Source organism: Trichomycterus rosablanca, chromosome 26, assembly GCF_030014385.1.
Source record: "Trichomycterus rosablanca isolate fTriRos1 chromosome 26, fTriRos1.hap1, whole genome shotgun sequence".
NCBI classification, from domain to species: domain Eukaryota; kingdom Metazoa; phylum Chordata; class Actinopteri; order Siluriformes; family Trichomycteridae; genus Trichomycterus; species Trichomycterus rosablanca.
In genome coordinates this window covers 8,975,182-9,002,027 of record NC_086013.1, presented here as the reverse complement: position 1 = coordinate 9,002,027, position 26,846 = coordinate 8,975,182, and the positions used below count along the sequence as shown (strand labels likewise).

General features: G+C 40.8%; 1 long non-coding RNA gene across 1 annotated transcript; it reads right to left on the bottom strand.

Annotated features, from left to right (window-relative positions):
• Window positions 1-20,062: 20,062 nt before the first annotated feature.
• On the bottom strand, window positions 20,063-24,577 carry LOC134303663 (uncharacterized). Its single transcript, XR_010007685.1, has 3 exons — window positions 24,534-24,577; window positions 24,394-24,455; window positions 20,063-20,383 (listed from the first exon to the last, which is right to left on the bottom strand). It is a non-coding gene; the product is annotated as an uncharacterized LOC134303663 (long non-coding RNA).
• Window positions 24,578-26,846: the final 2,269 nt, after the last annotated feature.

The following is a 26,846-nucleotide window of genomic DNA, read 5'->3' as shown; positions in this document are numbered from 1 at the left end:
TTAACAGACCTTAATAGGACAAAACAGACCTTACTGGACTTTAAAAGACCTTACTGGACCTTAACAGGCCATACTACACCTTAAAAAACTTTACTGGACATTAACAAACGTAACTGGACATTAACAAACGTAACTGGACCTTAACAGACCATACTGGACCTTAACAGACCTTACTAGACCTTAAATGGCTTCACTAGAACTTAGCAGACCCTACAAGACATTAAAAGGCCTTACTAAACCCTAACAGACCATACTGGACAATAACAGACCTTACTAGACCTTAAATGGCTTTACTAGAACTTAGCAGACCTTATTAGACCTTAACAGGCCTTACTGGACTCTAAAAGACCTTAATGGACCTTAACAGACCTTAATGGACCTTAACAGGCTATTCTAAACCTTAACAGACCTTACTGGACTTTAACAGACTTTACTGGACATTAACAGGCCATTCTAAACCTTAACAGACCTTACTGGATCTTACCAGACCTTACAAGAGCATAAGAGACTTTACTGGACCTTAAAAAAACCTTACTGGACCTTACCAGACCTTACTACAAATTAACAAGCATTACAGGACCTTAAAAAGACCTTAATAGACCTTAAGTGGCTTTACTAGACCTTAAAAGACCTTAATAGATTTTAAAAGACCTTACTGGACCTTAAAAGGCCTTTTACCGGACCTTTACAGGCCTCAATGGACTTTAATAGGCCTTACTACAACTTAAAAGGCCTTACTGGACCTTAACAGGCCTTACTGGACCTTAACAGACCTTACTGGACCTTAACAGGCCTAACTGGACCTTATCAGGTCTTACTGGACCTTAACAGACCTTACTGGACCTTAACAGACTTTAATAGACCCTAACAGACCTTACTGGACCTTAACAGGCCATACTAAACTTTAACAGATCTTACTGGACCTTAACAGACCTTACTGGACCTTAACAGACCTTAAAAGACCTCAACACACCTTACTGGACCTTAACAGACCTTACAAGACCTTAACTGACCTTCCTGGACCTTAACAAACCTTACTGGACCTTACCAGAACTTACTACACCTTAACAAGCCTTAATGGACCTTAACAGACCTTAATAGACCTTAAATGGCTTTACTAGACCTTTACAGACCTTACTAGACCTTAACAGGCCTTACTGAACCCTAACAGATCTTACTGGACCTTAACAGACCCTACTAGACCTTTACAGACCTTACTGGACCTTAACAAACCTTACTTGACCTTAACAGACCTTACAGGAACCTAAAAGACCTTACTAGACCTTAACAGACCTTTCTTGACCTTAATTTCAATTTTCAAAGCTTTATTGTCATATGTACAGTAGGAAACGTGTTTCCCTGTACAATGAAATTCTTATTTTGCTGTCCACACATGATGTAACAAAGTACAAAGATAATAATAAAATCAAATCAAATTAAGAAATAAAAGTTAGATATAGTAAAAAAAACACGCTGAGTATAAGTTATGTACATTGTGCAAGAAAAGAGCAGATATATTGCAATCAGACAATATAGTTACATGTGCAAAATGTAAAGACAGTAGTGTAAACATACATGTGCAGCTGTATGTAGACCTGTAAACAGTCATATGTGGTATAGTGCAAGTATTGTGTGCAAGTGTGATAGTGTCTATGAATAGTCAGCTCAGCTGTTTAAGAGTCTGATAGCTGTGGGAAAGAAAGAGATCTTTAGTCTTGTTGTCCTGCATTTCACACTTCTGTATCTCCGGCCTGAGGGTAGAAGTGTGAATAGTCCATGTTGGGGGTGGGTGGGGTCTTTGATGATGGACACAGCTCTCCTGTGGACTCTGTGATGGTAGATGCTCTGGAGAGAGGGTTGTACCGTCCTGGTGATTTTCGTAGCAGTCTTTATCACTCTCTCCAGGCGTTTGCGATCCTTCACAGTAGAACTGCCGTACCACACGGTGATGCAATTGGTCAGGATGGACTCAATGATGCAGCGGTAGAAGTTGCTGAGTATTTTGGGTGACATGCCAAATTTCCTCAGCCTCCTCAAGAAATACAACCGCTGCTGAGCCCTCTTTAACACCTGTGTGGTGTTTAGTGTCCAAGTGAGGTCATCACTGATGTGGACCCCTAGGTATTTAAAACTGTTCACCCTCTACACCTCCCGGATAAACAGTGGCTGATGAGGTCTCCTCTCCCTCCTCATGTCCACTATCATCTCCTTGGTCTTGTCTATGTTGAGTGTAAGGTTATTGTCCACACACCAGGTAACCAGACTGTTCACCTCACTCCTGTAGGCTGCCTCCTCTCCTCCAGTGATACGACCTATCACAGTAGTGTCGTCAGCAAACTTCAGGATGATGTTGTCGGGGTGGGAGGCGACACAGTCGTGGGTAAACAGGGTGTAGAGGATAGGGCTGAGGACACAGCCCTGCGGGGTACCAATATTGGTGATTATGCTGGCTGATGTCCTGTTTCCAATCCTAACAGACTGAGGCCTACCAGTCAGGAAGTTTAAAAGCCAGTCACAGATGGTGGGGTGTAGTCCAAGAGATGACAGTTTATGTGTAAGTTTGTGAGGTATAACCGTGTTAATGGCGGAGCTGTAGTCAATAAAGAGTATCCTGACGTAGGAGTCTTTATATTCCAGGTGTGAGAGAGAGACATGAAGGGTTGCGGCGATGGCATCCGAGGTAGACCTGTTGGCCCTGTATGCATATTGTAGGGGGTCTGTAGTGCCTGGTATATTGCTCTGAATGTGGGCCAGCACCACTCTCTCGAAGCACTTCATAATGATTGGAGTGAGTGCTACTGGCCTGTAGTCATTCAGACAAGATGGGGGGTTCTTCTTGGGGAGAGGGACGATGGTGGTGGTCTTGTAACAGGTGGGAACTGTGCATTGTCTGAGGGAAAGGTTGAAGATAGAAGTAAAAACATCAGCCAGCTCGTTAGCACATGCTCTGAGGGCCCGCCCAGGAATGTTGTCAGGTCCTGCAGCTTTGCGGGGGTTGATCCTCTTCAGGGCTTTGTGTACCTGAGCTGGTAAGACAACTGGTGGAGGGGAGGAGGGTTGCGTAATGGAGGTGTGTGTATTCTCTGTGGGGCTAGTGGGGATCGACGTCTCAAAGCGGGTGTAGAATGCATTGAGGTCGTCTGGAAGGCTGTTTGAGGCGCTTATGGTGTTGTTGGGCCTAGACCTACAATCTGTAATCTGTTCCAGACATTGCCACATATGCCTGCGGTCAGTAGTGGAGTTAAATCCCTCTGTTTTCTCTCTATATTGTCTCTTGGCTGATCTTATGGCCTTCTTCAGTCTGTACTGTGCTACTTTGAGCTCAGTCTCATCACCAGATCTAAATGCAATAGAGCGTGCTCGTAGCATTTGCAGTACCTCACCATTTATCCAGGGCTTCTGGTTAGGGAATTTCCTGACTTTTATGGTGGGCACAATGTTCTCAATGCAAGTGCCAATGTACCCAGTCACATACTCAGCATAGTTATCTATGTTCACAGACGAGTCTTCCATAGTGGCTGCCTCTCTAAACACATCCCAGTCTGTTATGGCAAAACAGTCCTGTAGAGTGCTCTCAGCCTCTGATGTCCATAGCTGAACCTGTCTGCTAACAGGGTTTGATTGTTTGAGTCTTTGTCTACAGGCCGGGTATAGGAACAAAGAGATGTGATCTGATTCTCCAAATGGAGGACGGGGTGCAGCCCTAAATCCACCACGTATGTTGCTGTAAACGTGGTCTAAGATGTTCTTGCCACGGGTGGGAATTTTCACATGCTGGTGGTATTCAGTTAATACAGTCCGTAGATTGCACTGGTTAAAATCACCCGCAACAATGAAAACAGCGTCAGGATGGTTAGTCTCCAGCGCGCTGATGACGTCATAGAGCTTACTCAGCGCCGCTGTGTAGTTAGCCCGCGGATGGATGTAAACAGCGACCAAAAACACGCTCGTGAATTCCCTTGGTAAATAAAAGGGACGGCATTTCAGCAATAAAAACTCCAGATCTGGGGAACAGTGCTTATACTGTATACAGTCTGTACATCTTTACACCACGCGTTGTTAACATACACGCACACACCCCCTCCTGTTGTTTTACCGGAGGCTGCAGTCCGATCTCCACGGTGTAATGAATGAGTCTCGAGCTGAACGGCAGAGTCCGGGACGTTCTCTAGAAGCCAGGTTTCAGAGAAAATCAGAGCGCAGCATTCTCTTATTTCCCTCTGCGATGTAATTCTGGCTCTTAGTTCGTCCAACTTGTTCTCCAGAGACCGTACGTTGGCTAGCAAGAGGCTGGGTAGCGGTGGTCGGCTAGCGCGAGCCTTTAGCCTAACATGGAGCCCGCCTCTCTTGCCTCGCTTACGTCGCCGCCTACGAAGCGCTTTCCTTGGGTCCGCGTACTCACTCGAGGCCGGAGCTTCGGGGCCTTCCTGGGTGTAGCGGCGGTGGCTATATGAGCGCACAATGAGTTGCAGCTCCGACGGAATATGACCAGTAAACTCAAAGTTATGTGCAGCGATATCCAATAATGCCTGTCTGCTGTATGTCCGTAATGCAAGGCATTTATGCACCATGTTCAAAATGAGAAAAATATACATACAAAAAGAAAGAAAAAGTCGAAAAAAGTTACATCCTTGTGCAGAGCGAGCAAACACGTCCGCCTCGGGGGGCGCCTTAACAGACCTTACTAAACCTTAACAGACCTTACTGGTCCCTAAAAGACCTTACTGGACCTTAAAAGACCTTACTGGACCTTAACAGACCTTATTGAAACCTAACAAACCCTACTGGACCTTAACAGACTTTACTGGACCTTAAAAGGCCATACTTGACCTTAACAGACCTTACTGGACCATAAAAGACTTTACTGGACCTTAACAGACCTTAATAAACCATAAATGGCTTTACTGGACCTTAAAAGACTTAACTAGACTTTAAGAGGCCTTACTGGACCTTAACAGACCTTACTGGACCCTAACAGACCTTGCTGGACCTTAACAGACCTTAATGGACACTAACAGACTTTACTGGACATTAACAGACTTTACTAGACCTTAACAGACCTTACTGGACCTTAACAGACCTTACTGGACCTTAACAGACATTACTGGACCCTAACAGACTTTACTGGACCTTAACAGAGCTTTCTAGACCTTAACAGACATTACTAGACCTTAACAAGCCTTACTGGACCTTTACAGACCTTAAATAACCTTAAATGGCTTTACTAGAACTTAACAGACTTTACTGGACCCTAACAGACCTTAAACGACCTTAACAGACCTTACTGGACATTAACAGACCTTACTTGACCTTAACAGACCATACTGGACCTTTACAGACTTACTTGACCTTAACAAACATTACTTGACTTTAACAGACCTTACTTGAACCTAAAAGACCTTACTGGACCTTAACAGATCTTTCCAGACCTTAAAAGACCTTAATAAACCTTAACAGACCTTACTGGACCCTAACAGACCTTACTGGACCTTAACAGAGCTTTCTAGACCTTAATAGACTTTACTAGACCTTAAAAAGCCTTACTAGACCCTAACAGACCTTAAATGACCTTAAATGGCTTTAATAGACCTTAAAAGACTTTACTGGACCCTAACAGACCTTAAACGACCTTAACAAACCTTACTGGACATTAACAGACCTTACTGGACCTTAACAGACCTTACTGGACCTTGACAGACCTTAATGGACCTTAACAGACCATAATGGACCCTAACAGACCTTACCAGACCTTACAACACCTTAACAAGCCTTATAGGACCTTAACAGACCTTAATAGACCTTAAATTGCTTTACTATACCTTAACAGACCTTACTAAACCTTAACAGACCTTACTGGACCCTAACAAACCTTACTGGACCTTAAAAGACCTTACTGGACCTTAACAGACCTTACTGGACCTTAACAGACCCTACTGGACCTTAAAAGACTTTAATGGACCCTAACAGACCTTACTGGACATTAACAGACCTTAAAAGACCTTAACAGACCTTCCTAAACCTTAATAAACCTTACTGGGCCTTACCAAAACTTAATACACCTTAACAAGCCTTACTGGACCTTAACAGACCTTAATAGACCTTAAATGGCTTTACTAGACCTTAACAGACCTTACTAGACCTTAACAGGCCTTGCTGGACCCTAACAGACCTTACTGGACCTTAACAGACCTTACTGGACCTTAACAGACCTTACTGGACCTTAACAGACCTTAATGGACCCTAACAGACCTTACTGAAACCTGACAGACCTTACTGGACCTTAACAGACCTTTCTGGACCTTAACAGACCCTACTAAACCTTCACAGACCTTACTGGTCCCTAACAGACCTTACTAGAAATTAACAGACCTCACAGGACCCTAACAGACCTTAAAGGACTTTAATAGAACTTACTGGACCTTAACAGACCTTGATGGACCTTAACAGACCGTAATGGACCCTAAAAGACCTTACCAGACCTTAAAACACCTTAACAAGCCTCATAGGACCTTAACAGACCCTAAAAGACCTTAAATGTCTTTACTATTTGTTAACAGACCTTACAAGAACTTCACAGACCTTACTGGACCCTAAAAAACCTAACTGGACCTTAACAGACCTTAATGGACCTTAATAGACCATAGAAGACCTTACTGGACCTTAACAGACCTTACTGAACTTTAACAGGCCATACTAGACCTTAACAGACCTTACTGGACCTTAACAGACCTTACTAGACCTTAAATGGCTTTACTGGACCTTAAAAGACCTTACTAGACTTTAACAGACCTTACTGGACCTTAACAGACCTTACTGGACCTTAACAGACCTTCCTAGACTTTAACATACATTACAAAACATTAAAAGACCTTCCTGGACCTTAACAAACCTTACTGGACCTTACCAGAGCTTACAACACCTTAAAAGGCCTTACTGGACTTTAATAGACCTTACTAGATTTAAAAGTTTTAACTGGACCTTAACAGGCCTTACTGGACCTTAACAGGCCTTACTGGACCTTAACAGACCTTAGTAGACCGTAATAGGCTTTACTAAACCTTAAAAGGACTTACTAGACCTTAACAGGCCTTACAAGACCTTAACAGGCCTTAATGGACCTTAACAGGCCTTAATGGACCTTAAAAGGTCTTACTATACATTAACAGGCCTTACAGGACCTTAACAGACTTTACTAGACATTAACAGACCTTAATGGACCTTAAATGGTCTTACAACACCTTAACAGTCCCTACTAGACCTTAACAAGCCTTACTAGACCTTTACAAGCCTTACTGGACCTTAACAGGCCTTAATGGACTTTAAAAGGTCTTTCTAGAACTTAACAGGCCTTACAGGACTTCAAAAGAACTTATTGGACTTTAAAAGACTTTACTGGACCTTACCAGACCTTATTACACCTTAAAAGGCTTTACTGGACCTTAACAGACCTTAATGGACCTAAACAGACCTTACTAGACCTTAAATGGCTTTACTAGACTTAACAGACCTTACAAGACTTTAACAGGTTTTACTGGACCCTAACATACCTTACTGGACATTAACAGACTTTAATGGACCCTAACAGACCTTACTGGACCTTAAAAGACTTTAATGGACCCTAACAGACCTTACTGGACCTTAACAGACCTTAACAAGCCATACTAGACCTTAACAGATCTGACTGGACCTTAACAGAACTTCCTGGACCTTAAGAAACCTTACTGTACATTAGCAAACCTTACCAGACCTTAACAGATCTTACTGGACCTTAACAAATCTTACTGGAACTTACTACACCTTAACAGGCCTTAAATGACCTAAATAGACCTTACTAGATTTAACAGGTGTTACTAGACCTTAATAGGCCTTACTGGACCTTAACAGACCTTGAAGGACCCTAACAGATTTTAACAGGCCTTACAGGTCTTTAACAGACCTTACTAGACCTCAACAGACCTTACTGGACCTTAACAGGTCATACTAGACCTTAACAGACTTTACTGGACCTTAACAAACCTCATTGGACCTCAACAGACCTTACTGGACCTTAACAGACATTACTGGACCTTAACAGACATTACTGGACCTTAACAAGCCATACTAGACCTTAACAGATCTAACTGGACCTTAACAGAGCTTCCTGGACTTTAACAAACCTTACTGGACCTTAGCAAACCTTACCAGACCTTAACAGATCTTACTGGACCTTAACAAATCTTACTGGAACTTACTACACCTTAACAGGCCTTAATTGACCTAAATAGACCTTACTAGATTTAACAGGTGTTACTAGACCTTAATAGGCCTTACTGGACCTTAACAGACCTTGAAGGACCCTAACAGATTTTAACAGACCTTAATAGACCTCAACAGACCTTAATGGACCTTAACAGGTCATACTAGACCTTAACAGACCTTTCAGCACCTTAACAGACTTTACTGGACCTCAACAGACCTTACTGGACCTCAACAGATCTTACTGGACCTTAACAGACCCTACAAGACCTTAACAGACCTTTCTGGACCTTAACAAACCTAACTGGACCTTAACAGTACTTAATACAACTTAACAAGACTTACAGGACCTAAACATACCTTAATAGACCTTAAATGGCTTTACTAGACCTTAACAGACCTTACTAGACCTTAAAAGGCTTTAATAGAACCTATCAGACCTTACTGGACCCTAACAGATCTTACTGGACCCTAACAGATCTTACTGGACCTTAACAGACCTTAATGGACCTTAACAGACCTTACTGGTTATAACAGACTTTGATGGACCTTAACAGACCTTAGAGGACCTTAACAGACCTTACTGGACCTAAACAGACCTTACTGGACCTTAACAGACCTTAATGGACCTTAACAAACCTTCCTGGACCCTAACAGTTCTTACTGGACCTTAACAGACCTTAATAGACCCTTAAAGACCTTACTGGAACTTAACAGGCCACAGTAGACCTTAACAGGCCTAACTAGATTTTAAATGGCTTTACTAGACCTTAACAGACCTTACTAGACCTTAAAAGGCTTTACTGGACCCTAAAAGACCTTACTGGACCTTAATAGACCTTACAAGACCCTGACAGACCTTCCTGGACTTTACCAGACCCTACTACACTTAAAAAAAAACCTGACAGGACCTTAACAGACCTTAATAGACCTAACCAGGCTTTAATAGACCCAAACAGATCTTACTGGACCTTAACAGATCTTACTGGGCCTTAACAGACCTTACTGGACTTTAACAGACCTTAATGAACCCTAAAAGACCTTACTTGACCTTAACAGGCCATACTAGACCTTAACAGACCTTAATGGACCTTAACAGACCTTACTAGACCTTAAAATACATTACTGGACCTTAACAGATCTTACAAGACTTTAACAGGCCTTATTGGACCTTAACAGGCCTTAATGGACCTTAACAGACCTTAATAAACCTTAACAAGCTTTACTGGACTTTAAAAGAACTTACTGGACCTTAAAAAACCTTTCTAGACCTTAACAGATCTTACTGGACCTTAACAAACCTTACTGGACCTTGAAACACCTTACTACATTTAACAGGCAATACTAGACCTTAACAGGCCTTACTGGACCTTAACAGACCTTACTGGACCTTAACAGGCCTTACAGGACCTTAAAAGACCTTACTAGACTTTAACAAGCCTGATTAGATCTTTACAAGCCTTACTGGACCTTAACAGGTCTTACTGGACCTTAACAGGCCTTAATAGACCTTAACAGACCCGACAAGAACTTAACAGGCCTTACTACACGTTATCAGGCCTTACTGGACTTTAACAGGTATTACAACACCCTAACAGGCCTTAATAGGCTTTAAAAAACCTTTCTAGACCTTGACAGGTCTTAATGGACCTTACCAGATCTTACTAGACCTCAACAGGCTTTACTGGACCCTAACGGACCTTACTGGACCTTAACAGACCTTAATGGACCTAAACAGACTTTAATGGACCTAAAAAGACCTTACAACACCTTATTAAGCCTTACAGGACCTTAACAGACCTTAATAGACCTTAAATGGCTTTACTTGACCTTAAAAGACCTTACAAGACCGTAACAAGCCGTACTCGACCCTAACAGACCTTACTGGACCTTAACAGACCTTACTGGACCTTAACAGACCTTACTGGACTTTAACAGACCCTTATAGACCCTAACAGACCTTACTGGACCTTAAAAGGCCATATTAGACTTTAACAGAACTTACTGGACCTTAAAAGACCTTACTGAACCTTAACAGACCTTATTGGACCTTAACAGACTTTACTAGACCTTAAATGGCTTTACTAGACCTTAACAAACCTTAATAGACCTTAACGGGCTTTACTGGACCCTAACAGACCTTACTGGACCTTAACAGACCTTACTGGACCTTAAAAGGACATACTAGACCTTAACAGACCTTCCTGGACCTTAACAAACCTCACTGGACCTTACCAGAACTTACTACACTTTAACAAGCCTTATAGGACCTTAACAGACCTTAATAGACCTTTAATGGCTTCATTAGACCTTAACAGGCCTTACATGACCCTAACAGACCTTAATGTACCTTAACAGACTTTACTGGACCTTGACAGACCTTAATGGACCTCACAAGGCCTTAAAAGACCCTAACAGACCTTACTGGACCTTAACAGATCTAACTGGACCTTAACAGACCTTAATAGACCTAAACAGAACTTAATGGACCCTAACAGACGTTACTGGACCTTACCAGACCTTACTACACTTTAACAAGCCTTACAGGACCTCAACAAACCTTAATAGACCTTAAATGGCTTTACTAGACCTTACCAGACCTTACTAGACTTAAACAGGCCTTACTGGACCCTAAAAGACATTACTGGACCTTAACAGAAATTACTGGACCATAACAAGCCATACTAGACCTTAACAGACCTTACTAGACATTAAATGGCTTTACTGAACCCTAACAAACCTTACTGGACCTTTAAAGTCTTTACTGGACCTTAAAAGACCTTAATGGACCTTAACAGGCCTTACTAGACCATAACAGACCGTAATGGACCTTAACAGATCTAACTGGACCTTAACAGACCTTAATGGACCCTAACAGACCTTAATGGATTTTACCAGACCTTACTACACCTTATTAAGCCTTACAGGACCTTAAAAGATCTTAATAGAACCTTAAATAGCTTTACTAGACCTTAACAGACCTTACTAGACCTTAACAAGCCTTACTGGACCCTAACAGACCTTACTGGACCTTAAAAGACCTTACTGGAACTTAACAGACCTTAATAGACTTTAAGAGATCTTACTGGACCTTAACAGACCTTAATAGACCTTAACAGACTTAACTAGACCTTAACAGGCCTTACCGGACCCTAATAGACCTTACTGGACCTTAACAGACTTTACTGGACCTCAAAAGACCTTACTGGACCTTAACAGACCTTAATAGACTTCAACAAACTTTAATAGAACCTAACAGACCTTACTGGACCCTAAGAGATATTACTGGACTTTAACAGGCCATACTAGACCTTAAAAAACTTTACAGGACCTTAACAGACCTTACTGGACCTTAAAAGACCTTACAAGACCTTAACAGACCTTCCTGGACCTTAAAATTTTTATTGGACCTTACCAGAATACACGTTAATACACGTTAACAAGCCTTACAGGACCTTAACAGACCTTAATAGTCCTTAAATGGCTTTAATAATAAACTTTACAGGACCTTAACAGACCTTACTGGACCTTAAAAGACCTTACAAGACCTTAACAGACCTTCCTGGACCTTAAAATTTTTATTGGACCTTACCAGAATACACGTTAATACACGTTAACAAGCCTTACAGGACCTTAACAGACCTTAATAGACCTTAAATGGCTTTAATAGACCTTAACAGACCTTAATAGACCTTAAAAGGCCTTACTGGACCCTAACAGACCTTACTGGACCCTAAAAAACCTTACTGGACCTTAACAGACCTTAATGAACCCTAAAAAATATTACTGGACTTAAACACACCTTAATAAACCCTAACTGTCCTTACTGAACCTTACCAGACCTTACTACACCTTAACAAGACTTAAAGGACCTTAACAGACCTTAAAAGACCTTAAATGGCTTTAATAGACCTTAACAGACCTTACTAGACCTTAAAAAGCTTTACTGGACCCTAACAGATCTTACTGGACCTTAACAGACCTTAATGGACCTTAACAGACCTTAATGAACCTAAACAGACCTTAAAGGACCTAAACAGACCTTAATGGACCTAAACAGACCTCACTGGACCTTACCAGACCTAACAACACCTTATTAAGACTTACAGGACCTTAACAGACCTTAATAGACCTTAATAAACCTAAACAGACCTTAAAGGACCTAAACAGACCTTAAAGGACCTAAACAGACCTTAATGGACCTAAACAGACCTCACTGGACCTTACCAAACCTTACAACACCTTATTAAGACTTACAGGACCTTAACAGACCTTAATAGACCTTAAATGGCTTTACTTGACCTTAACAGACCTTACAAGACCGTAACAAGCCGTACTCGACCCTAACAGACCTTACTGGACATTAACAGACCTTACTGGACATTAACAGACCTTACTGGACCTTAACAGACCCTTATAGACCCTAACAGACCTTACTGGACCTTAACAGGCCATATTAGACTTTAACAGAACTTTTTGGACCTTAAAAGACCTTACTGGACCTTAACAGACCTTATTGGACCTTAACAGACTTTACTAGACCTTAAATGGCTTTACTGGACCCTAACAGACCTTACTGGACCTTTAAAGTCTTTAATGGACCTTAAAAGACCTTACTGGACCTTAATAGGCCTTTCTAGACCATAACAGACCGTAATGGACCTTAACAGATCTAACTGGACCTAAACAGACCGTGATAAACCTAAACAGACCTTAATGGACCCTAACAGACCTTAATGGATTTTACCAGACCTTACTACACTTTATTAAGCCTTACAGGACCTTAAAAGACCTTAATAGACCTTAAAAAGCTTTACTAGACCTTAAAAGACCTTACTAGACCTTAACAAGCCTTACTGGACCCTAACAGACCTTACTGGACCTTAAAAGACCTTACTGAACCTTAACAGACCTTAAAAGACTTTAAGAGATCTTACTGGACCATAACAGACCTTACTGGACCTTAACAGACCATACTAGACTTTAAGAGATCTTACTGGACCATAACAGACCTTACTAGACCTTAAATGGCTTTACTAGACCTTAAATGGCTTTACTAGACCTTAACAGACTTAACTAGACCTTAACAGGCCTTACCGGACACTAACAGACCTTACTGGACCTTAACAGACTTTACTGGACCTCAAAAGACCTTACTGGACCTCAACAGACGTTAACGGACTTCAACAAACTTTAATAGAACCTAACAGACCTTATTGGACCCTAAGAGATATTACTAGACTTTAACAGGCCATACTAGACCTTAAAAAACTTTACAGGACCTTAACAGACCTTACTGGACCTTAAAAGACCTTAAAAGACCTTAACAGACCATCCTGGACCTTAACAAATTTTATTGGACCTTAACAGAACTTAATACACGTTAACAAGCCTTACAGGACCTTAACAGACCTTAATAGACCTTAAATGGCTTTAATAGACCTGAACAGACCTTAATAGACCTTAAAAGGCCTTACTGGACCCTAACAGACCTTACTGGACCCTAAAAAACCTTACTGGACCTTAACAGACCTTAATGAACCCTAAAAAATATTACTGGACTTAAACACACCTTAATGGATCCTAAAAGACCTTACTGAACTTTACCAGACCTTACTACACCTTAACAAGACTTAAAGGACCTTAACAGACCTTAAAAGACCTTAAAAGACCTTAAATTGCTTTAATAGACCTTAACAGACCTTACTAGACCTCAACAGGCTTTACTGGACCCTAACGGACCTTACTGGACCTTAACAGACTTAACTGGACCTTAACAGACTTAACTGGACCTTAACAGACCTTAATTGACCTTAACAGACCTTAATGGACCTAAACAGACCTTAATGGACCTAAACAGACCTTAATGGACCTAAACAGACCTTAATGGACCTAAACAGACCTTACTGGACCTTACCAGACTTTACAACACCTTATTAAGACTTACAGGACCTTAACAGACCTTAATAGACCTTAAATGGCTTTACTTGACCTTAACAGACCTTACAAGACCGTAACAAGCCGTACTCGACCCTAACAGACCTTACTGGACCTTAACAGACCTTAATGAACCCTAAAAAATATTACTGGACTTAAACACACCTTAATGGATCCTAACAGACCTTACTGAACTTTACCAGACCTTACTACACCTTAACAAGACTTAAAGGACCTTAACAGACCTTAATAGACCTTAAATGGCTTTACTTGACCTTAACAGACCTTACAAGACCGTAACAAGCCGTACTCGACCCTAACAGACCTTACTGGACCTTAACAGACCTTAATAAACCCTAAAAAATATTACTGGACTTAAACACACCTTAATGGATCCTAACAGACCTTACTGAACTTTACCAGACCTTACTACACCTTAACAAGACTTAAAGGACCTTAACAGACCTTAATAGACCTTAAATGGCTTTAATAGACCTTAACAGACCTTACTAGACCTCAACAGGCTTTACTGGACCCTAACGGACCTTACTGGACCTTAACAGACTTAACTGGACCTTAACAGACCTTAATTGACCTTAACGGACCTAAACAGACCTTAATGGACCTAAACAGACCTTAATGGACCTAAACAGACCTTACTGGACCTTACCAGACTTTACAACACCTTATTAAGACTTACAGGACCTTAACAGACCTTAATAGATCTTAAATGGCATTACTTGACCTTAACAGACCTTACAAGACTGTAACAAGCCTTACTGGACCCTAACAGACCTTACTGGACCTTAACAGACCTTACTGGACCTTAACAGACCCTTATAGACCCTAACAGACCTTACTGGACCTTAACAGGCCATATTAGACTTTAACAGAACTTACTGGACCTTAAAAGACCTTACTGGACCTTAACAGACCTTACTGGACCTTAACAGACTTTACTAGACCTTAAATGGCTTTAATAGACCTTAACAGACCTTACTAGACCTTAACGGGCTTTACTGGACCCTAACAGACATTACTGGACCCTAAAAGACCTTACTGGAACTTAACAGACCTAACTGGACCTTAACAGACCGTAATGGACCTTAACAGACCTTAATGGACCTAAACAGACCTTAATGGGCCTTACCAGACCTTACTGGACCTTAACAGACTCTAATGGACCCTAACAGACCTTACTGGACCTTAACAGGACGTACTAGACCTTAACAGACCTTCCTGGACCTTAACAAACCTTACTGGACCTTACCAGAACTTACTACACTTTAACAAGCCTTATAGGACCTTAACAGACCTTAATAGACCTTAAATGGCTTTACTAGACCTTAACAGGCCTTACAGGACCCTAAAAGACCTTACTGGACCTTAACAGACTTTACTGGACCTAAAGAGACCTTAATGGACCTCACCAGGCCTTAATAGACCCTAACAGACCTTACTGGACCTTAACAGATCTAACTGGACCTTAACAGACCTTAATGGACCTAAACAGACCTTAATGGACCCTAAAAGACTTTACTGGACCTTACCAGACCTTACTACACTTTAACAAGCCTTACAGGACCTCAACAAACCTTAATAGACCTTAAATGGCTTTACTAGACCTTACCAGACCTTACTAGAGCTAAACAGGCCTTACTGGACCCTAAAAGACATTACTGGACCTTAACAGAACTTACTGGACCATAACAAGCCATACTAGACCTTAACAGACCTTACTGGACCTTAACAGACCTTACTAGACCTTAAATGGCTTTACTAGACCCTAACAGACCTTACTGGACCCTTAAAGTCTTTACTAGACCTTAAAAGACCTTACTGGACCTTAAATGGCTTTAAAAGACCTTAACAGACCTTAATAGACCTTAAAAGGCCTTACTGGACCCTAACAGACCTTACTAGACCCTATTAGACTTTACTGGACCCTAAAAAACCTTACTGGACCTTAACAGACCTTAATGAACCCTTAAAAATCTTACTGGACCTAAACAGACCTTAATGGACCCTAACAGACCTTACTTAACCTTACCAGACCCCAATACACCTTAACAAGACTTAAAGGTCCTTAACAGACCTTAAAAGACCTTAAATGGCTTTAATAGACCTTAACAGACCTTACTAGACCTCAACAGGCTTTACTGGACCTTAACAGACCTTAAGGGACCTAAACAGACTTTATTGGACCTAAAAAGACCTTACAACACCTTACCAGACCTTACAACACCTTATTAAGACTTACAGGACCTTAACAGACCTTAATAGACCTTAAATGGCTTTACTTGACCTTAACAGACCTTACAAGACCGTAACAAGCCGTACTCGACCCTAACAGACCTTACTGAACCTTACCAGACCTTAAAACACCTTAACAAGACTTAAAGGACCTTAACAGACCTTAAATGGCTTTAACAGACCTTAAATGGCTTTAATAGACCTTAACAGACCTTAACAGACCTTACTAGACCTTAAAAGGCTTTACTGGACCCGAACAGACCTTACTGGACCTTAACAGACCTTAATGGACCTTAACAGACCTAAATGAACCTAAACAGACCTTAAAGGACCTAAACAGACCTTAATGGACCTAAACAGACCTCACTGGACCTTACCAGACCTTACAACACCTTATTAAGATTTACAGGACCTTAACAGACCTTAATAGACCTTAAATGGCTTTACTTGACCTTAACAGACCTTACAAGACCGTAACAAGCCGTACTCGACCCTAACAGACCTTACTGGACCTTAACAGACCTTACTGGACCTTAACAGACCCTTATAGACCCTAACAGACCTTACTGGACCATAAAAGGCCATATTAGACTTTAACAGAACTTACTGGACCTTAAAAGACCTTACTGAACCTTAACAGACCTTATTGGACCTTAACAGACTTTACTAGACCTTAAATGGCTTTACTGGACCCTAACAGACCTTACTGGACCTTTAAAGTCTTTACTGGAACTTAAAAGACCTTACTGGACCTTAATAGGCCTTTCTAGACCATAACAGACCGTAATGGACCTTAAAAGATCTAACTGGACCTAAACAGACCTTAATAAACCTAAACAGACCTTAATATACCCTAACAGACCTTAATGGATTTTACCAGACCTTACTACACTTTATTAAGCCTAACAGGACCTTAAAAGACCTTAATAGATCTTAAAAGGCTTAACTAGACCTTAACAGACCTTACTAGACCTTAACAAGCATTACTAGACCCTAACAGACCTTACAGGACCTTAAAAGACCTTACTGGACCTTAACAGGCCATACTAGACTTTAAGAGATCTTACTGGACCATAACAGACCTTACTGGACCTTAACAGGCCATACTAGACTTTAAGAGATCTTACTGGACCATAACAGACCTTACGAGACCTTAAATGGCTTTACTAGACCTTAACAGACTTAACTAGACCTTAACAGGCCTTACCGGACACTAACAGACCTTACAGGACCTTAACAGACTTTACTGGACCTCAAAAGACCTTACTGGACCTTAACAGACGTTAACGGATCTCAACAAACTTTAATAGAACCTAACAGACCTTACTGGACCCTAAGAGATATTACTAGACTTTAACAGGCCATACTAGACCTTAAAAAACTTTACAGGACCTTAACAGACCTTACTGGACCTTAAAAGACCTTACAAGACCTTAACAGACCTTCCTGGACCTTAACAAATTTTATTGGACCTTACCAAAACTTAATACACGTTAACAAGCTTTACAGGACCTTAACAGACCTTTATAGACCTTAAATGGCTTTAATAGACCTTAACAGACCTTAATATACCTTAAAAGGCTTTACTGGACCCTAACAGACCTTACTGGACCCTATTAGACCTTACTGGACCCTAAAAAACCTTACTGGACCTTAACAGACCTTAATGAACCCTAAAAAATATTACTGGACTTAAACACACCTTAATGGATCCTAACAGACCTTACTGAACCTTACCAGACCTTAATACACCTTAACAGACCTTAAATGGCTTTAATAGACCTTAACAGACCTTACTGGACCTTAACAGGCTTTACTGGACCCTAACAGACCTTACTGGACCTTAACAGACTTACATGGACCTTAACAGACTTACATGGACCTTAACAGACCTTAATTGACCTTAACAGACCTCAATGGACCTAAACAGACCTTAATGGACCTAAACAGACCTTAATGGACCTAAACAGACCTTACTGGACCTTACCAGACCTTACAACACCTTATTAAGACTTACAGGACCTTAACAGACCTTAATAGATCTTAAATGGCTTTACTTGACCTTAACAGACCTTACAAGACCGTAACAAGCCTTACTGGACCCTAACAGACCTTACTGGACCTTAACAGACCTTACTGGACCTCAACAGACCCTTATAGACCCTAACAGACCTTACTGGACCTTAACAGATCTTACTGAACCTTAACAGGCCATATTAGACTTTAACAAAACTTACTGGACCTTAAAAGACCTTACTGGACCTTAACAGACCTTACTGGACCTTAACAGACCTTACTGGACCTTAACAGACTTTACTAGACCTTAAATGGCTTTACTAGAACTTAACAGACCTTACTAGACCTTAACGGGCTTTACTGGACCCTAACAGACATTACTGGACCCTAAAAGACCTTACTGGACCTTAACAGACCTAACTGGACCTTAACAGACCTAACTGGACCTTAACAGACCGTAATGGACCTTAACAGACCTTAATGGACCTAAACAAACCTTAATGGACCTAAACAGACCTTAATGGACCTAAACAGACCTTAATAGACCCAAACAAACCTTAATGGACCCTAACAGACCTTACTGGATCTTAACAGACCTTACTGGACCTTAACAGACTTTACTGGACCTTAAAAGACCTTCCTGGACCTTAACAAACTTTACTGGACCTTACCAGACCTTACTACATTTTAACAGGCCTTACTGGACCTTAACAGACCTTACTAGATTTAACAGGCGTTATTGGACCTTAACAGGCTTTACTGGACCCTAACAGGCCTTACTGGACCTTACCAGGCCTTACAGGACCTTAACAGACTTTACCAGACCTTAACAGGCCTTAATGGACATTAACAGATTTTACTAGACCTTAACAGGCCTTACTGGACCTTAACAGACCTTACTAGAACTTAACAAGCCTTACTAGATCTTAACAAGCCTTACTGGACTTTAACAGGCCTTAATGGACTTTAAAAGGCCTTTCTAGACCTTAAAAGGCCTTAATGGACCTTAACAGACCCTACAAGACCTTAAAAGGCCTTACTGGACCTTAGCAGGCCTTACTGGACCTTAACAGGCTCTACTGGACCTTAACAGGCTCTATTAGACCTTAACAGACCTTACTAGACCTTAACAGACCTTAATAGACCTTAACAGACCTTACTGGACCCTAACAGGCCATACTAGACCTTAACAGACCTTACTGGACCTTAACAGGCCATACTAGACCTTAACAGACCTTATTGGACATTAACAGACCATACAGGACCTTAACAGACCTTCCTGGACCTTAACAAACCTTACTGGACCTTACAATACCTTACTAGACCTTAAAAGGCCTTAATAGACCTTAAAAGGCCTTAATAGACCTTAACAGACCTTAATAGACCTTATCGAGCCTTACTACACCTTAACAGGTCTTAATGGACCTTACTGTAGCACCTAAGCTTACTAATAACAAAAGGGTAGTAACACTTAACTAGGTTCGAAAAGCGGTACACCTTGAAATTAAGAGAGGAGGTGAAGTTGAACAATTAACACATTTATTGCTACACAAGCAATGAATTAGTGTATTAGCAATGAATTAGTGCATAAAACTTTGAAATAAAGAAATAAAATAGAGCTCTTAAAAATAAAAATTATGTTAAGTGCAAGAGATCTTCAATTCAATACCACTCCTTATATTTAAAGAGGTATGGATTCCAAAGTTCAGTTCTAGTCCTTGAATGTAAATTAAAGGTGTTTCCTATGGCTGTTCTACCCGGGTAGAGTAATTAGTGTAAGTAAGTTCTTATCTGATGCTGGGCAAAACTCTGATAAATCCGCTGTCTCCTGTAAACGGTCTTAACGGTAGGCCACACCGCTTCTTTGACCGTCAGCAGTTCACAGGGCTGGGCTCGCCATCACAATCCTCCGAGTCTTTCTGTGTCTCTAAGAAAAACCAATCTACACAGATAGTGCAGAACAATGTAAGTAAGTAAGTAAGTAAGTAAGTAAATTTTATTTATAAAGCACTCTTAAAACAACTTACGTTGACCAAAGTGCTGTACATCGAATAAGCATACATAACACAACATTATATTAAAAAAGTAAGAACCAAATAAAAATACAGAGTAAGAGACAAAATAAAACAAATACAAATAGACTAAACAATTAAAATTAACACAGCTCCTCACTGTTCAAATGCCAGCTTATAAAGGTATGTTTTTAGGAGTGATTTAAAAACAGCGGCCGAAGGTGCTTGTCGAATATTAGGAGGTAGAGTGTTCCATAGCCTCGGAGCATAAACTGCAAATGCACGATCACCTTTTAGCTTCAAACGAGCCCTAGGAACAGTCAACAAATTCTGAGTGGCTGATCTTAAAGATCGCTGTGCGGTTGCGGGAGAAAGCATACCACTGAGATAAGCCGGGGCTTGACCATTAAGCGCTTTAAAAACAAATAAAAGCACTTTAAACTGAATCCTGTGCTGAACAGGCAGCCAATGTAGTGAGGCAAGGACTGGTGTAATATGGTTTCTTTTCTTGGCATTAGTCAGTAACCTTGCTGCTGCATTCTGGACTACCTGCAAGCGCCGCAACAGAGACTGATTCATCCCAATATACAGAGAATTACAGTAGTCAATTCTTGCAGAAATGAATGCATGAATAACTTTTTCCAGGTCAGAATAGCAGAGAAAAGGCTTAATCTTCGCAATATTTCTGAGCTGGAAGAAGCTATTCCTTACCACAGAGTTGATTTGTTTATCAAATCGGAGGTCAGAGTCAAAGATAACACCAAGATTTCTCACAGATGTTTTGACACATGTAGACAAGTGACCAAGGTTATTGGAGACACTATTGATGTGATGAGGACCCCCAAAAACGATAACCTCTGACTTGCTTTCATTCAGCTGAAGAAAATTGTCAGCCATCCACCTCTTTATGTCCTCAAGACAACTGCTAAGAGATGTTAACGAGCCATTGTCATTCGGTCTAATGGGAAGATAAAGCTGTATGTCATCAGCATACAGGTGAAAGCTGACATTGTGCTTCCTAATTATTTGACCCAATGGCAGCATATAGAGAGAAAAAAGGAGGGGCCCTAGTATGGACCCTTGTGGAACACCACAAGAGACATCAGCAGAAGAAGAGAAATAGCTGCTAATATTCACTGAAAAGGTTCTATTCTTAAAATAAGATATGAACCAATTCAGGGCCTCTCCCTGTAACCCCACCCACTTTTCCAGGCGACCAACAAGTATGTCATGGTCAACAGTATCAAAAGCAGAACTAAGGTCCAATAAAATGAGGATGGCACAATTTCCCTCATCAACAGTAAGTAGCAAGTCATTTGTCACCTTCAGAAGAGCAGATTCAGTGCTGTGCATAGACTTAAAGCCAGATTGAAAAATCTCAAAAATACCATCTCTACTCAAAAATGGTAAAAGCTGAGAATATACAACCTTTTCCAGCAATTTAGCCAAGAATGGTAATTTAGAAATCGGCCTATAGTTACTAACCACTGTAGCATCAAGATTATGCTTTTTGAGCAGAGGTGTAACTACAGCATGTTTAAAGCATGCTGGAACAGTACCAGTGGCAAGGGAAGTATTAATGATATCCAGGACAAAAGGTCCTAATATATCAAATGTCTCCCTAACTATCTGTGGGGGCATCACATCAAGTGGGGAGGTTGTTGGCTTTGTTTTCAGCACCAAATCTGTTAATTCGGAGATTGAAACAGCCTCAAACTTTTCAAACATACCTGGGCACGGCGGTGGAAGTGGAGAATCTATACCCAAGTAAGTAATGCCAGACCTAATTGTTTCAGTTTTTTCCACAAAAAAGTTTAAAAACTCTTCACATACTCTAGGAGAAGGAACATTTCCAACTTCGGGTGATGACTTAAGTAAAGAATTTATTGTACTGAACAGTACTTTAGGTCTGTTATAATTTTTGGCAATTATGCTTGAAAAGTATGCCTCTCTAGCAGACTTAACAGCTAGCTGATAGTCTTCCAGGCAACCTTTAAAAATATCCAAACTTACTTGCAATCTGTCCTTTCTCCATTTCCGTTCCGCTCTTCTACAAGCCTGTCTAATTTCCTGTGTGGATGCATTTAACCAGGGCTGAACTTTTGGTTTTAAGCGTTTAAATTTCATAGGGGCAAGAGAATCCAGAACAGTTGAACAGTTATAATTAAAAGAAGTAACTAACTCATCCACATTAGCATGAGTCTGACCATAGTTGGGCAATTTTAACATGTCAGAAAAGGCTCTGGAAAAATCGTTAGATGTGGACGAAGTGATAATCCTTGACCAGTGCCCTAAAACAGGAGCAGGGAAATGCGCAGTTAAAGTTGAGCTAAAGACTACTGGCATATGATCAGAGAAACTAGCCTCCTCAATATCTAGATTGTCAATATCAAAACCAGATGAAAACACCAAATCAAGTGTGTGACCTTGCATATGGGTGGGCTTATGAATATGTTGAATAAAACCAAAAGAGTCCAGTAGCTGATTAAAATCATTCACCTGATATTTATCAGGGCAGCAGACATGAATATTAAAATCACCAAGAAGCAGAATGCTGTCAGACATAGGTACAATCATAGCAAGGAATTCAGCAAACTCAGTGATAAAGTCGCTGTTTGGTTTTGGAGGTCTGTATACTACTGCACAGAGTAATGGAAGAACAGAGTGAGATTTAAAAACCAGTGCTTCAAAACTTTTAAAAGTCCCAATATTCAGCATTTGGCATCTCAGACGCTGTTTAAAAACCACCGCAACTCCTCCGCCTCTACCCGTATTCCGAGGTAAACTGAAGAAACCGCAGTCTACTGGGCAAAGTTCCAAGAAGGGGGCGGAGTCGCTAGCCGATTCACCACCTGTAGCCCATGTCTCAGTTAAAAACAACAGGTCCAAACCATGAGAAGTGAAAAAGTCATTTAAAATAAACGTCTTATTATGGACAGAGCGCGCATTTATCAGTGCCATATGGACTGACACAGAGTGAGACTGCAGTAACGGTGTGTGTTCCAGTGCTCTGAGATTGACAGTATTAACTCCTCTGTTTCTGGCTCGGAGTCTCTGCCGTGGCTGGAGGTGTGTAGCGGGCTGATCAGGAACCACAGGTACCAGCCAGGTGTAACGCGGTTCGAGACTACACGGAGATACTCCATTGGGAGTATACGGCGCATGCCTAGAAAACCCCACTTTACCATCCGAGCAGTTCCTTACTCTCACTGGGACAAGCTTTCTCCGGGAGCCCCTGTGAATATAACGAGGCCGGCGAAGGAGTCCAAGCTGTTTGATGACTAGAATACACGATGGAGTAGTGTAATTGTTGAACTTCATCAGCTGGTCAGCAGAATAGTTCAACATTGTGCCGATCGCAGGAAAACCAATGAATACTCATATTCTTTTATGTTCCCTAAAATGAGATCTTAAGTCCTTTTCTTCATTTCAGCACTGACTTTATTTTAGCACTGACTAATGAATTACTATTCTTTTCCCACTTTTTAGCTGTAACATGTCCAATTATCCCTTTATACATGAATATGAATTGAACCATCACAAACTCTAATAACATGTACATTCTGATAACCAAAATATATTCAATCATAGCACAGTTATGCTGTAAATAATTAAGATGTATCAATCTAACCAAACTAAATGACTTAACCAAACATGTGCACTGTGCCTTTAAGGCTCCACCACGCTATTAGTAATTCTACTCGCTAACCAGCCACTAACTAGCAATTAGCGCTAACTAGCGATTAGCACTAGCTAGCGATTAGCGTAGCTATACTTTTACAGCATTTCTACAAGCATTAAAGAACATTTTCATAACTCCGATTGGTTTTTTATTCCTTCCATTTCTAATTTAAAGCATATGAACTCAAAAGTAAGATGTACTCTCCCTTTATAGTGAATAGCTAGGCTATCAAAACAGAAAACTTGTGTTTCCACTCACCGGAGTTTCAAACACTTATTACTTGACAGAAAACTGCCTCCCTCACGTTCACAGCTGGAATTCTGGTTATAAAAACAGTTTATTAGCTCTAATATATGCTAAAATTCAATATTTAGAACCATTATGTAGTATTTTTGTACCGAATATTGCTCAGCTGGTCTGCAGCACGTTGCAAAATCTCTCAAGCCAAAAAGGAAAACCAACAAAAGTAACGTCTTTTTATACAACTGCGCCCTCTTTTGGGGACAACAAGTAATTACACCTCTTAAATGACAAGGTTTTAGTAGCTAAATATTTCATATGGGTTGCATTACCAGACCTTACTAGACCTTACTGGACCTTAACAAGCATTACCAGACCCTAACAGACCTTACTGGACCTTAACAGACCATACTGGACCTTAACAGAACATAAGAACATTACCAGGTCTTACTACACCTTAAAAGGCCTTACTGGACCTTAATAGACCTTAATAGATTTTACAGGCGTTATTAGACCTTAACAGGCCTTACTGGACTACAAAAGGCCTTAATGGACCTTAACAGGCCTTACTGGACCTTAAAAAGTCTTACAACACCTTAACAGGCCTTACTGGACCTTAACAGGCATTAATGGATTTTAACATGCCTTACTACACCTTAACAGACCTTACTGGACCTTAACAGACCTTACTGGACCTTAACAGACCTTATTGGACCTTAACAGACCTTACTGGACCTTAACACGCCATACTAGACCTTAACAGACTTTACAAGACCTTAACAGACCTTACTGGACCTTAACAGACCTTACAGGACCTTAACAGACCTTCCTGGACCTTAACAAATCTTAATGGACCTTACCAGACATTAATACACCTTAAAAGGCCTTAATGGACCATAACAGACTCTACAAGACCTTAACAGGCCCTACTACACGTTAACAGGCCTTACTGGACATTAACAGGTATTACAACACTTTAACAGACCCCACAAGACCTTCACAAGCCTTACTAGATCTTAACAAGCATTACTGGACATTAAAAGGCCTTACTGGACCTTAACAGACCTTAACTGACTTTAAAAGGCCTTTCAGGAAATTAACAGACCTTATTGGACCTTACCAGACCCTACAAGACCTTACCAGACCCTACAAGACCTTAAAAGGCCTTACTACACCTTAACAGGCCTTACTGGACCTTAAGAGGCTCTACTGGACCTTAACAGGCTCTACTGGACCTTAACAGACCTTAAAATACCTTAACGGACCTTAACAGACCTTAATAGACCTTAACAGACCTTAACAGACCTTAACAGACCCTAATAGACCTTAACAGGCCTTAATAGACCTTAACAGACGTCATAAGACCTTACTGGACCTTAACAGGATACACTAGATTTTAACAGATCTTTTAACAGAACTTAAACTGCCTTACTGGACCCTAACAGACCTTAATAGACCTTACTGGACCTTAACAGACCTTAACAGACCATAAAGGACCTTAACAGACCTTTCTGGACTTTAACAAACCTTTCAGGACCTTACTAGACCTTACTACACCTTACCAGGCCTTAGAGTACCTTAACAGGCCTTACAGTACCTTAACAGGCTTTACTAGACCTTAAAAAGCCTAAAAGGAACTAAACAGGCTCTACTGGACCTCAATAGGCTCTACTGGACCTAAACAGGCTCTCCTGGACCTTAACAGACCTCACTAGACCTTAATGGAACTTTAAAAGACCTTACAAGACCTTAAATGGCTTTACTAGACCTAAACAGGCCTTAATGGACCTTATCAGACCTTACTAGACCTTAAAAGGCCTTATTGGACTTGAACAGGCCTTACTGGACCTTAAATAGCTTTAGTAGACCTTAACAGACCTTACTAGACTTTAAAAAGCCTTACTGGACGTTAAGAGGCCTTACTGCACCCTAACACACTTTACTGGACCTTAAAAGACCTTACTGGACCTTAACAGACTTTACTGGACCTTAACAGACCTCAATGGACCCTAACAGACCCTACTGGACATTAACAGACTTTACTGGACAATAACAGGCATTACTAGACTTTAACAAACCTTACTGGACCTCAACAGACCTTACTGGACCTTAACAGGACCTTACAAGACCTTAAAAGACCTTCCTGGAACTTAAAAAACCTTACTGGACCTTACCAGAACTGACTACACCTTAACAAGCCTTACAGGACCTTAACAGACCTTAATAGACCTTAAATGGCCTTACTGGACCCTAACAGACCTTAAAGGATTTTAAAAGAACTAACTGGACATTAACAGACCTTAATAGACAATAACAAACCTTACTGGACCTTAACAGACTTTACTGGAAAATAACAGGCCATACTAGACTTTAAAAGACCTTACTGGACCTCAACAAACCTTAGTGGATCTTAACAGACCTTACAAGACCTTAAAAGACCTTCATGGAACTTAAAAAACCTTACTGGACCT